We start from the raw sequence: 14289 nt of genomic DNA on the forward strand, positions 1-14289 counted from the left end.
TAGGAAAACAATTGCAGCAAGTACAGTAACAGGAGCCACTTGAAATGACCGATTTTCGTGCCGCTCGCATTTTGAAAGCGGCGGCGCGAACAGTCTCAATGTGCTTTGTGTGGTATGTGCGCGCTAAAAATGGGACACTGCGCGCTTGAGGGGACTTCCATGGGCGCGCGCGCAGCCGCGCACCTTATTGGGAACAGTGGTGTGGACCCTCACTGGCCCCCAGGACAAAAGACTACGCAGAAAGTGTTGGAGCCCTCGGGCTCAGGAACAAATACTGCGCGCTTTGGAGCCTTCAAGGCTCTAGGACCACTCAATACGCCAAACATTGGAGCCCTCTAGGCTCTGAAATCAACTGTCCACTGGAGCCCTCTGGCTCTGAAAATAAACACGCCCGCAGGCTCTAGGAATCATGAGGCCAAGACTGTGGGCAAGGACAGGGTGCTTAATATAATTATAGCGCACGAGGGAGCCATCTAGGCTCTAGGAGGAATGGGGCCAGAAGCAGGGAAGGCCCTCGGGACCCTGTGGGACAAATGGGGCCCCAAACCTCTCACAGGGACTTTAAACAAATAGGCCCGTTGGAGCCTTCGCGGCTCTAAGACCAATTATGAGCAAATTGGTGGAGCGGCGCACTGCCAAACGGGGCCGCTCGAATACTGCCTCCAACAACAAGGCATGGGCCTCTCTGGGCCCGGGTAACCAAACATGCCCCAATGTAAGAGCAGCCCACTGCAAGACAGGGCCGCTCGGGAGCACTCTCTCTGTCCCCGTGCCTTCCAGGCACTTCTAGGCCCACCGGAGCTTCACCCCCCCAGCCCTTTGACACTCACCGGTGGGGGGACGGAGGCAGGACTCAGCTCCTGGTTCGTGCGGGCAAAAGGCGGAGCTCTCTCTTCCACATGAGAGCCCCGCTGATCTCCAGAAAACTTCTCCCGGGTCTCCCTCCATCGCATGGGAGCCCTGCACCACTCGCGCTGCGTCCTCTTCCCTGCTGGTGGCCCCGGGGCTCTCCACAGCTCACGGGAGCCCCGGGCTGCGGGAGGACTTTGCTTATTCTCTTCCGGGGGCTCGAGGAGGCAGGGTGGGCTCCCGGCCTCCTCTCTGGCAATATCACTTCCGGGCCGCACGCGTCACTTCCGTCCTGCGGCCCATCCACAGTCAGACGGGACCCGGGCGGCGGCGGCTTTTCCCAGGGGCAAAACTTGAGGGGTAGGGCCCCTCAAAGGGGAAAATAAATGTAGAAATGGGGTGGGCACCCATTAAGGATGCCTATAAGCGGGGTGAGCACCTGCGGAATTTATGACATAACTCAAAGACGCAGGGTGGGCACCTGCGCACTGGGCACAATGCAGGGTAGGCTCCTGCCAATTAAATTGTCTACATAAACGGGCAAAATTGCGAAGAAGCGCCCAAGGCGCTAGGGGAGAAAGAACTCCAGTTCCACAGAGCAACTGGGGAAAACAAGGGAAAGTCCTGGGCATAAAGACATGAAGCTACCAGCTCCTCAGCCCAGGGAATTCTTCCAGTCCCCCAAGCAAGGCAGAGGGGTCCCAGCACAAGGTCCATCAGGCATCCAGGGGCTGGGCAGGGCCCAGGGAGGCAAGCCTTCCCCTGGGCCCAGGTAGCAGCACGCCCCTGGTAGATTCTAGTCAGGAAAACAAGAACATTTTACAAGAGGTCATAGCCTCTTTTTATACAGAGAAATCCTTTGTTGTAAAATGTGCAGGCAAGGGGCGAACCAGATGCAACTGGTTCCTGAGCACTGGATTTTGCTCAGCCTCTCTGCCTATTCACAGGATGGGTCAGGGACATCAGACTCACCACAGGGGGCGGAGTCAGCATTGTGTGGGGAAAGCCCTGTCCTATTCAGGTCCCAGGTGCACTCCTCCCCAGCCATCAACATGTAGATCTCCCATTCACCACCGAGGCAGACCCATCCTGACTCCTGGAGCCAGGCACACCAGCCAGCTCCAGCCAATCACAAGCCAGCACATTCACTGCACAGACACACCAACTTCTAGAAGTGGCACTTCCACACTAGACACATTTATGCCGCACACATCATCGTTCAGCATTTAATCACACAAGTCCGCACATACCAAACTCAACCTTGCACTCCCCACGCATCAGGAATTACCATGGACACACATATTCCCCATGCGTTCCTATGGGAGGGCAGGCCAATCTCACACACGCACTCAGAGAGCGCACGCACTTTACACTGCGCCACAGTGCTAAAGTGCGCAAAGACCAGAAATCATTATAATTATGTAACACTAAAAGGTAAAAAGTTCAGGGGTGAACCTGCCAGAAGGGTCTAGTCCAACAAGATGTAATAGGGTTGGAATAGTGAGTAGAAACCAGAGAACGGCGTCAATAGAATGCAGTACAGCTCTCCTTTAAATGATTGCCATTACGAGATGTCAATTACCGAGATTTCCATAGGTCCACTGGTATGAACATCCTGTTGTCACAATAAGATGCTCATTCTCAGGGTATGTGACTATTTAAGATCTGCAGAGTGGACTCCTTTAGAGACCTGCGGTGACCAGCAATGTGTGTCAGACCTCTCTGGTCTTTGCAGACCTGTCAGCTAGTATTCAGTGGTTAGTTACGGGCACTGGAATAGCCTATTTCTGTGCCTTCTAGTTGCCACCAAGGTTCCACAGGACTTTTCATACCCCATTGAGAATGAGGGATCAGGTGGTGGATTGGCCTGTGGTATCTTTTTATTTTATTACGAGAATTCAAGTGGTCATAGATTATTCAATTACAGCAACTTCTATATCCTTTTGGTACAACGAGAGCGTACAGTATAGCAAACTTAAAATATTCTGGCAAACATGGAATAAACATTCAACATTATGCATCAGTAAACAAAGAAACAGAAAAAAAGATATGCATATCAAATTAAAGAGTTTTTTTTGTGCCCGTTATATATCAACTTTTTGAAAGATTAAACAAGGTCTGATTCAATCACTTCAACCCCTGTTGGCTTTAAAATAGCTGACTCCATTTCAAATGTCTGATACATAAGTGTCCAGCATTCATTTAATGTCGAAGGTGTCTTATCAAACCAGTCTTGTGCAATGCAAAATCGTGCAACAACATTAGCGATGGATACTAGCGCCGGCTTATGTTTTTTATGTTGATTTTCGTCCCAAGCGTATTATTAATCGTATTAAGCTCAAAGTCATGATGCATATGCACCAAAAGAAACTAGATGATATCAGACCAAAAAACAACCACTCTTGAACAGCTAGCAATCATATGAACAATGCCACCTGCTAGTAGCCCACACCGTGGACACATTTTACTTGCATTATTGATACTTCTGGTACAGGAAGTATGGAGGGGGAGGGATTTGTATCTATGTGAAAGGATTGTGATTGGAGGTACAGGGCCTCAATGAATGAGTCATCATGGTGAGAGAAAGACTCAGAGTAATGCTATTACCGGTAAGTAATCACAGCATTAAACATTGTCTTCCGATTTAATTACCTTTCCAATTTTTGTGCTCCATTTAAGAGCTCTGGAATGTCATCTCCCCTATTTTTATGCGTCTTCATATGCAGTTCACCAATCAATATATTCTCTTTGGTGGAGTACATTAATGCTAATACGCCCCGATCTTTCACATATGTTGTGGCTACAAATTTCAGAGTCACATAGTCCCGCATTTGCAAATATAGTATTTTGCAGCAAATTGAGTTTGAATTGTAGATCAGCAAAAGCACAGATGCCTAATCCATCAAACAGTTGTCCTACAGACTGAAATCCATTGCTATACCATCTCCAATCTAAAATTTTGAGGAAATATAAATTTTATGGTCAAGTAATGTTCCCTAGCGTGTACCCCACCGACTCCATGTACCAGCTTAAAGTGCATGTAACTTCCCTCCTGTGCCAGCTATGAAGACGCAAATACATTTGCGTCCACCGTTAACATGTCCTCTTTCAGACCCACTCTGAATGGGTTAAATAGTCCGTTCCTAAGTATGCCATGCCAACGTCTTTTTGTAGTGTACTTTACACGTTTTTCAGCTCTGGCAAAGTAGGCCCTGAATTTCTGCCATCGAGCCTTTTTCCGTTGCTTTCTGACTCAGAAAAGCATCAGCCCAGGCAGCCTCTGTATTCATGACCTCTGTCCTACTCCCTGTGCGGCCCATGGCGTTTAGCTCAGCCTGCTGCCTGCCAAGACTGACTACAACCTTCGAATTATCTGTACCGCTCCTCGAAAATACATTCCTGCCTACTAGTTTAAGTAAACATTCTCCCAGCTGCAGAGCACGAGGGCTGGCCTACTGTCTTCATACAAGTAATTCATAGCCTCTGTTACCATGCTCCCAGAGAAGGCCCATGCCCCCACGCTTCTCATGCAGACACTTAGGCGCTTATACACGCACTCTCAGTCAGTATAGAATAGCTTCTGCCCCAGAGACCTTTCCCTCTAGATAGTATGGTTCCCAAACATCAGATATCAGATATGATAGAAGTACGAGTTGATCTGACATGCCAGACTTCTGTCTCTTTCCGCTAGTGTAAATGTCAAGTCCCCTGCACCCTCCAGTTTCCACGTCAATCACACGTCATGCAGCTGCGCGCGCATCCAAGCTTCAGATTTCTGCTGACATTGCAACATTCTGCTTTGTGCCACCCCCTTTGTGACACCTACCTGTGACGTTTCTAGCGCACACCTCTAGTTCACGCCTAGTCCACGCCTTCTGATTACGTACTAGCAACACGTGAATGCTGTTATCTTGTTTCTCTCAGCTGTTACGCCTACTATATTGCTTTCTATGACATGAATTAAGTATATAAGCTATGTATTGTCAATAAAATATTGCTCTATCCCTTCCTGGACCCTGTGTGGTGCCAGGAATCTGATATCCAGTTCCGGAACAATTCCTTTTTAAGGAATAAAACCCCTAAGAACTCTAACACCACGGACTTTGTTTTCTTTCTTTCCGATTGAGTTATTATTGATTAAGTACTTACCTGCATAGAAATTAAGATGGTAAATTAAATATTTACGACATTTTGGCGCCCGAACAGGGACCCCTCCCCCACCCCACGCGCCGGTTGGTGCGTTGCAAGCTCTGTCCCCTGCCATCAGTTAGATGGAAACTACGCGTACCGGCAGGATTTCCTGTATCTCCCTCTGACCCACGGAGGTGACGAAGACTGCAATCAGCGCCCAGACGAGGCGGTGAGGAGTGCGGAGGATCCCGACCAGAGCCTAGCCGAAAGAAGCAAGGTCCGAGGTGTTAAGAGGCCCACCAGTTTTCCGAAGTATCCACGTGTCGAGTCGAGTCGAGTCCGGTCGAGTCCAGTCGAGTTTTCCGAGGCCTTCAGTTTCCGTGCTTCCCGGTGAGTACCATTGCTGGGACGTATCAAGACGGGTTTGGGTACACAAGTCCGGTCTGCACTGTTTTTAGACAGTGTATCTGTACTGTTTAGCAGTACATCAGTTATTAAAGTTTTTGCATTGTCTCTGACAGTGTATCTGTGCTGTTTAGCAGTACATCTGGTATAAGGGGTAGTCATATATGTCTCAAATGTCTTTTCATGTGATTAATGTCGTGGTATGAGTGTGACTGTTTTTTTATGTGCATTATTGTGTTCTTGTATAACTAGCGGAATTCAGTATTAAGTAGTTAGGATTGAGCATTCAGTATTAAGTAAACAAGATGCCGTTCTTCAACAAGTTAAAGCAGATAGGAACTAGGAAAGGGATACTCGAGGAAGAAATTCCTATCCCCCCTAGGGACACTCCAGGAAATTTTATGTACAACAAGCATGGCCTAGACGCCATATTGTATCTAGATTTATGGGCCGATTATACTAAACATCTAGACGAGAGACACAGATGGCCTGTTACCGGAACATGGGATGCCGAGTGCATCATGAAGGTAGAGGAAGCACTATGGAAAAAGAGAGCCAGACAATCTCAGAAAGACGCCATAGAGTTTTGGCGTAAGGAATCACATAAGCGTGCTGAAAGAGCACTCCGTAGAGAAGACAGACTTAAAGAATCAGATAAAGCCCAAGAAAACGAATTAGTTACTGAAGGGATCCGAGTAAAAACAGAGCAAGTAGACCGCGCACGAAACAATCTCGTAAACGGTATGTATCTCGTGGCCGAGGGTTCGCCTGATACCACATCAGAAATACCGAAAAATCTGCCGCCACCATTGGTTCCAACTAAAGTAAATCACAAGACCACTAAAGATATATTCCTGAATTCCTATCTAGAGGATGTAGCACCCGCTTACACCAACCTGCCTGTCCGTGTCCCGCCTACTGACGGTGACGGAGGTGGCAACCCGCCACAACTGCAACCAGGTTTCCCCGTTCGACCGACTATTCCTCCGCCTCCACCACTTCCCGTACCTAAAGTTGATCTACCGAAACCGCTTCTACCTGACCCTGCTCACAGACAAATTCAAGTACAGATACAGACTCCACAGAGAGATAATGTTCAAGCTTCCGCTTCAGGAAGTGCGATGGGGGGTCTTCGGACGCCGCCATTAACACACAGATTACACCTTAGGGATATACAGAGTCCTCTCACGTTCAAATCACCCCGTCTCGACATACTCAAAGAACGACTTGCAGTTTGCAGATATGATCCAGTACCCGGTAAAGACGATAGAATGATGATGGCATCACTGCGGTTACGATCCGCCACTGACTACCTGCTGCTATTTGCAGGAATGAAAGAGCACCTAGATAGAATATATCACTTTGTTCAGACTGGGAAAGACCCCGAAAGTATTAAGGATGCCATGGCGCATCAGAAAGTTGACACTCAAGCACATATACTACGTTTTTTTATAAACTGCCTAATAAGAGAACGAGACAGGCCTGAAACAGAACAGGATGAATTAAATGCACTCAACAAGTGGGGTCAAAATATATCTGATGGAAAACATGATAAGGGAACTTGCATAGCCAGTATGTACAAGAAAATAAGAAAAGCAGTGATAGAAATACACGAAAAAGAGAAAGAAAAGGCCTCCTCCGAGGAGGAAGGAGAACTCGAAGAATCAGAAAGGACTACAGATACGATAGCGTATGTAGGTAAGGGAACTTACCTTAGGAAAGGCATTCGTCCAGAAAGCAAGAGAGTTTTTCTCTCTGGCTTAACAAACCCGAATTCTCCTGAACATCGGTTCCAGGAGACTGATAAAAGACTTCGAGACCGAATAGGGTACCACGTACTCAATTCTATGGATGAGCAAGAACTAGCCCGGTCAGCGATATTATGGGCTGACAATCCAGACATGTACAATGATGACACCGTAGCACAGACATTCTTGAACCTTTCCCCAGACGAGCAGAAATTAGCAGGTGTATACATGATGCAGCACCTTCTCACGTTATACAGAAACAAACATTCTGATCCAGGTCCCTTACACGATACATTAGAAGCACTACTCACGGATAGATGGAAAGGTCTAAGTACCAAGTTAATACAAATAATTCTAGAACAGCGACACAGATATAACACTTCCGTAAGCTCCGAATATGTTCCCGCTCCGCCCCCAGAAAGAAAAATGTATCATATGGAGCGTCTGCATGGTCTTGAAAGTCAGAACCCCTTACGAGAAGTACACCCAGTTATGGGTGAGGACCATACCTTGAAACGTGTGTATGTACACACGCCTCTGACCAAGTTAGAACTGTTAGAAATGAAGAAACTAGTACCGTGCCATGATAAAGACCCTGCAGGTTTTCACAGAGAGCTCAAAGACATGTTACTGATGGGGGATTACACATATGAAGATATCATGAAAATGTTAAAAGTACTGCTGCCCACGGGCATCTACGAGAAACTCAAGGAAAAAGAATGGGAGGTAGGAGACAAAAAGATTGTATGGGCAGAAATAGAAGACGAAGAGAACAAACGTGTCCCAGGGGTAGGCCTTGGGGATAAAACTAAAGCATTACCAGGTTTAATAGTACAGGTTCTGCCAAGATTACTGACAACTAGAAAAGAAGACTGGGATGCAATCTCAGCATGTAAACAGAAACCAGATGAAGATACTAGTGACTTCTATTCAAGATTCGAGAAATGTTTCATTATTAACAGTGGTCTTAAACCAAGTAGCGAGTCGTACCCGCATCTTTTTGTATCAAAGTTAGTCGAGAATTCCCTGTTAGCAGTTAAAAACCGTGTATACAAGGTCGAGAGTACATGGCAAGCAAATACGCCATCACAGATGTTGCAAATGTTACAGTATCATCAGAACAGAATTAGAGAAGAACAGGACCATGAACAGAAACGTATGAAAGACACGAAAATGAAAATGTTAGTGGCCCAATCAGTTCCAGCAGACAGCCAGAGAAAGGGTACGACCCAGACAGGTCACGCCACAGCTCCCGTTAAAGGGACATGCAACTATTGCAAGCAGCCAGGTCATTACGTACATGAATGTCCAGTTCTGAAACACAATATAGCAACAGGTAAAACTAAAGAAAGACCGCATCCACCAAGACAAGACCAGGCCCAACAACAGACCTCACAGAATCCACAGCACACGCATGCTTCATCTCATACAGCACAGACGGTAGCGGTACCACAGCCACAGCCCATTGCCGCGACTCAGCAAGTTTCCCAACAAATGTACCAGTATGCCCAATCTGCTTACCCCGATTACCCACGATACACATGAAACAGCCTAGAGAGGGAATTCGGCTTGCCTCTTATTGAGATTCCTGTAGATCAAGAAGGTCCTTATGTACACAGTCAAGTATTGGGAAAAGACAGAAAGTTTTTAATAGATACAGGGGCAAGCCGCACGACAATCAGCCATAACAAAGTCCCAGGGGCACCCCTCTCAGGCTCGCAGAATGTTTCCCTTGGTTTTTCAGGACAGCCCATTGTAAATGAAGTATCAGAACCAGTTCCCCTGGCTGTGGGTCCATTATCACGTATTACAGACTTATTACTTACGAAATCATGTCCAGAAAATCTGTTAGGTATCAAAACGCTGAAGGCTCTAGGAGCCATAATATGCTGTTCCCCGGAGGGAGTTAGACTCTTTCTGCGGGATTTCAAGGGCCATTATGTACTACGACAGTTTGATGTCGGATTGAAAAATGTACCAGATCACTTGTGGGCAAAAGGCCCAACTGATGTAGGTTGTATGCATATCACACCATACCGTGTTACACTGAAATCAGGTGCTGTGTTACCCCGAATCAGACAATACAAGTTACCACCCGATGCTGTAGTGGCTTTACTGAAAATCATTGAAGAGCTCATTGCCCAAGGAGTGGTCGTAGAGACCGACTCCAATATCTGCAATTCCCCTATCATTCCGATTCTTAAACGTACTGATCCCAATGCACCGCCAGTATATCGGCTGGTGATTGATCTGAGAGAACTGAATAAATGCATCATTCCACAGTACCCTGTGGTTCCCGATATCTCTTCCCTATTGACTGCTATTGATTCTGAAGCAACGTTCTTTACTGTAATTGACCTCAAGAACGCCTTCTTTAGTGTACCGATTGATCCAGAGAGCCAATATCTCTTCGGATTCAGTTTAAATGGACGAAGTTTCAAATTTTCCCGCGCACCTCAAGGATTCACAGAAAGCCCCAGCATCTATAGCCAAGCACTGAAAAGACAACTAGATTGTATTCAAATGCCAGTTAACACCGCTTTACTGCAATACGTCGATGATCTGCTGATCACCGCACGAAGTGAGCCCGAATGTGAACAAGCATCACTGACAGTTTTACATTTTCTGGCCGACAAGGGACACAAGGTGTCTCCTTCGAAGCTACAATTCTGTGTTCAGCAAGTTGTGTACTTGGGTCACTTGCTGTCCAAAGTGGGGAGACAGCTCACTCCCGATCGCATTCAGTTAATTATAAATATGCCACGACCCCAGACACAAAAGGAAGTGCGGGCTTTTATAGGCCTCACCTCGTACTGCAGACAATGGATTCCTCAATATGCATTTCTAGCCAAACCACTCATTCAGTTAACAACACAGGAGGCAGCAACTTCGACTGTCCTCCCTTGGACTCAGGAACACACACAAGCCTTTGAAGAATTAAAGAAAGTTTTATGCAAAGCACCAGTTTTAGCGACACCATGTTACAGCAAACCTTTTACACTTTTCGTTACAGAACGTGATGGTACAGCGTTGTCTGTCCTCACCCAAGATCAAGCAGGTTCACATAAGCCTTGCGCTTATTTTTCAAGTACATTGGATTCAGTAGCTCAGGCACTCCCTGCGTGCTTGAAGTCCGTAGCAGCGACCGCTTTAGCAATCAGACAGAGCGACTCAATTGTTTTAGGACATCAATTAACAGTACAAGTTCCACATTCTGTAGAGGTTCTTTTAAACAGAACCCAGACTCAGCACCTGACTATAGCACGACTGACAGGTTATGAATTAACGCTATTCCAACCACACATAGAAATTAGACGCTGCAGCATTCTGAACCCCGCAACATTGTTACCTTCCATTACGACAGATCCAGCTCCGCATGATTGTATAGAGATCATTAATGCAGTAACAAAGCCTCGACGAGACTTAACAGATGTTCCATTGACAAATCCAGACCTGACACTTTATGTGGATGGTTCATGTATGAGAACAAGTACAGGAGAATTAGTGGCCGCGTATGCCGTGACCACTGAAACTGAAGTTAAAGAAACATATCGTATTGACACACTGTCCGCTCAAGCGGCAGAGCTTATTGCTCTGACCCGAGCCTGTATACTAGCCAAGAACAGAAATATTAACATATACACTGACTCCCGTTATGCGTTCAGAGTTGTACACGACTTCTGAATGTTATGGCAAGAACGAGGTTTCTTGACCTCTCATGGTGCCAAGATCCAACATGGTCCCCTCATTCAAGCACTGTTAGAAGCAATACATCTGCCTTCAGGCATATCAGTCATGAAGTGTAAAGCACATACTAAAGTTACAGATTCTGTTTCCCAGGGTAACGACCTGGCAGACCAGACAGCAAAACATACAGCATTGACTCACACTCAGACAACTGATGTGACAAAGACAATAGTACCGACACATTGTATGACAGTCAGGGATCCCGCACTAGATGTAACTGATATTCAGACACATGCTACCTCAGATGAAATAAAGAAATGGACTGAACTAGGAGGGATCCAGACAGATCAAGGTTGGATGACGAAGGGAAAATCTACATGGTTTCTCCCCGACTCTATGGTTCAAGTCATGATAAATACAGCACATAGTCCAGCACATCTAGGAGAGAAAGCGATGTTAGACAGTTTACACAATCTCTGGCACAATAAACACTTACGAGCAGCAGCAAAACAGAAAGTGCGTACTTGCATGATCTGTTGTCAGTTCAATCCAGGTAAAAGTGTCCCTGTAGAGCAAGGTGGATTTCATCCTCCTGATCACCCTTTTGAAGTCCTCCAGATGGATTATATCCAGATGGACCGTTGTCGAGGATTCAAATATGTCCTCGTAGTTGTTTGTGCACTTTCCCGTTGGACCGAAGCATATCCAGTCCCAGATTACACTGCTCCGACCACTGCCAGACAGCTGGTTCGTGAATTCTTCCCACGATACGGCTTGCCTCGTGTCGTGTACTCAGATAACGGACAGCCATTCTCATCCGAATTAATGAAGCAGGTTTCACTTCTGCTAGGATATCAGTGGAAATTCCATTGTGTCCGACATCCCGAAGCCGCAGGCCTTGTAGAGAGGCATAATCAGACATTAAAGATCCGCCTTGCTAAAATATGTCAAGAGAAAGGGGTCGACTGGATAGTCGCCCTGCCAGTAGCACTGTTCTATATGAGAATGGTTGCCCATTCGAGATCAGGACTATCCCCGTACGAAGTGGTTTTTGGCAGACCACCGAATATGTGGGGGACGCCCATTCCTAAGAAAATTACTGATGTTGATTGTAATATGTTGACAGATTACCTTGCCTCCTTGATGTCTGCACTCCAATCATGTCGTTCACAGGTTGCCGCAGCTTTCCCTGACAACACTTATGTAAAGCCGCATGATGTCCGTCCTGGCGACCTAATCTTAATAAGGAACTTTGACAGGAAAAGTCCGCTGGAGCCCCGCTGGAAAGCGCCGAAGACCGTCCTTCTTACTACGAGGACCGCAGTGAAGGTGGAGGGAAGAAAGGGGTGGATCCACACGAGCCATATTAAAAAATACAACGAACTGAAACCAGATCCAGACTCGTCCACCCCTCCCAAAGACTGTATCGAATCTAGTGACTTTAAAGTTTCAGAACGAGAAAAAACTCCCCAAGAAGAATATAAGTTAAAGCTCCGATCTAGCAAGTCAGACAGTTTAATTGTTTAAGTCCTCCCCTAGGTGAATCGGTTAAATAGTTTCTGACATGTATCCCCTAGATCGAGATAGAGAGAGAGAGAGACAATTCAAGAAGCATACATATTGTAAATCGCTCCGCAGTCACTGTATAGTGACATTATTAATTATGTTCTTTCTAAGTATTCTGATCATTATTGCAAGTATACTGCTTTCTCTCTACTACCCTATTTTCAAGCGTGAACAATCTGCTTACAATGTTTCTGCTGAACATTCTTTTAGCAAATTACCTCCACATGAACTTTCTTACAGACTCGCGCTGCGCAACAACACATTCATTAGTATGTTACATCACTCTCATCAGACTAATAATGCTACAAACTGCTGGATATGTGGCCGACTCCCTCCCTACCAGAAATACAAGGGAGTTCTGCCCCTCTTTCCGTACCCGTTCACCCACAATGGTTCCTGTGGAGCCTGGTTTAGAATAATAAATTCCATAGATCCTGATATTGCTGTTTACAAAGGGAGCTGGGTTTGGGGAAACTTGAACTTAGTTCTGCTTAAATCCTGTTATCCTGACAAGAAGGGACTCCCCATTAGAATAGGAACTGATCTAGAAAATGAAGTATATGGATTAGGTAATTATACAATTAACCTTATGATTCTTACTGTTGAGTCCGAAGCTACACCAGTTCTACCCGCTATGTCAGTACTACCAGTCACTGGTGAATTATGTGTCAGTAAGAAAGGTTCAGTACACTTAGGTCATAGTAAATGTACTACTGTGGTCGAATTCAGTGATCAAGGCAAGTCTTCTTTTAGAGCTACCCGTCATTCCTACTTTGTTTGTGGTCATACCGCATACATACGCTTACCTCCAGATTGGGATGGTACCTGTTACATTGCATTCCTTCTGCCACCTGTTTTTCTAGCTCCTCCCGATTATCACAGAAATACGAATCTAGTAAAGAATAGACTCCGAAGAGGTCTCTCGCTTGTCGACTATACAGAAACGGCATGGGAACAGTATACAGATTTCAATAAAGGATTCTTTTTCTTCTTAGGCCCCGTCCAAAATAGTAAGCTAATCCGCAGATTAACTAGAACACTTGAAGCAGTAGTGAATGAAACTGCCTCCGCCCTGGGTAACTTAACAGAAGAGCAGTCCGCCATGCGGGTTGCTGTCCTTCAGAATCGTCTTGTTATTGACGTCATCTTGGCAGACAGAGGCGGAGCTTGTAAGGTCATCGGGTCAAGTTGCTGTATTTTCATCCCAGAAAACGCGCCAACAGTATATCAAGCCATTACACGTCTTCATAAAATTGCAAATCTGATACATCAGAATCCAGGCACCTGGACTTGGTCCGGTTGGTTCTGGACAACGTTAACCGCTTGGGGATGGAAGATCCTATCCTTCCTAGGCATTGCCCTCGTCATAGTATTCAGTTGTTGTCTGTGCCTACAGTGTGGGCCAGCGATTTGTGGACTGTGTGCCACATCATGCATTGAACATTCCAGTTTTTTCTCAAAACGTGAAAGAAAGAAAGATGAGCGAATAATGTTACAAGAACAGACTGATCGATTCATGAGGATCGATATTTCATGAAGGGTCCGTAGGGAACAAGGAGGGAATGAGGAAATATAAATTTTATGGTCAAGTAATGTTCCCTAGCGTGTACCCCACCGACTCCATGTACCAGCTTAAAGTGCATGTAACTTCCCTCCTGTGCCAGCTATGAAGACGCAAATACATTTGCGTCCACCGTTAACATGTCCTCTTTCAGACCCACTCTGAATGGGTTAAATAGTCCGTTCCTAAGTATGCCATGCCAACGTCTTTTTGTAGTGTACTTTACACGTTTTTCAGCTCTGGCAAAGTAGGCCCTGAATTTCTGCCATCGAGCCTTTTTCCGTTGCTTTCTGACTCAGAAAAGCATCAGCCCAGGCAGCCTCTGTATTCATGACCTCTGTC

The sequence above is a fragment of the Lissotriton vulgaris genome, chromosome 2_1 (genome assembly GCF_964263255.1).
Source record: "Lissotriton vulgaris chromosome 2_1, aLisVul1.2, whole genome shotgun sequence".
Lineage (NCBI taxonomy): Eukaryota > Metazoa > Chordata > Amphibia > Caudata > Salamandridae > Lissotriton > Lissotriton vulgaris.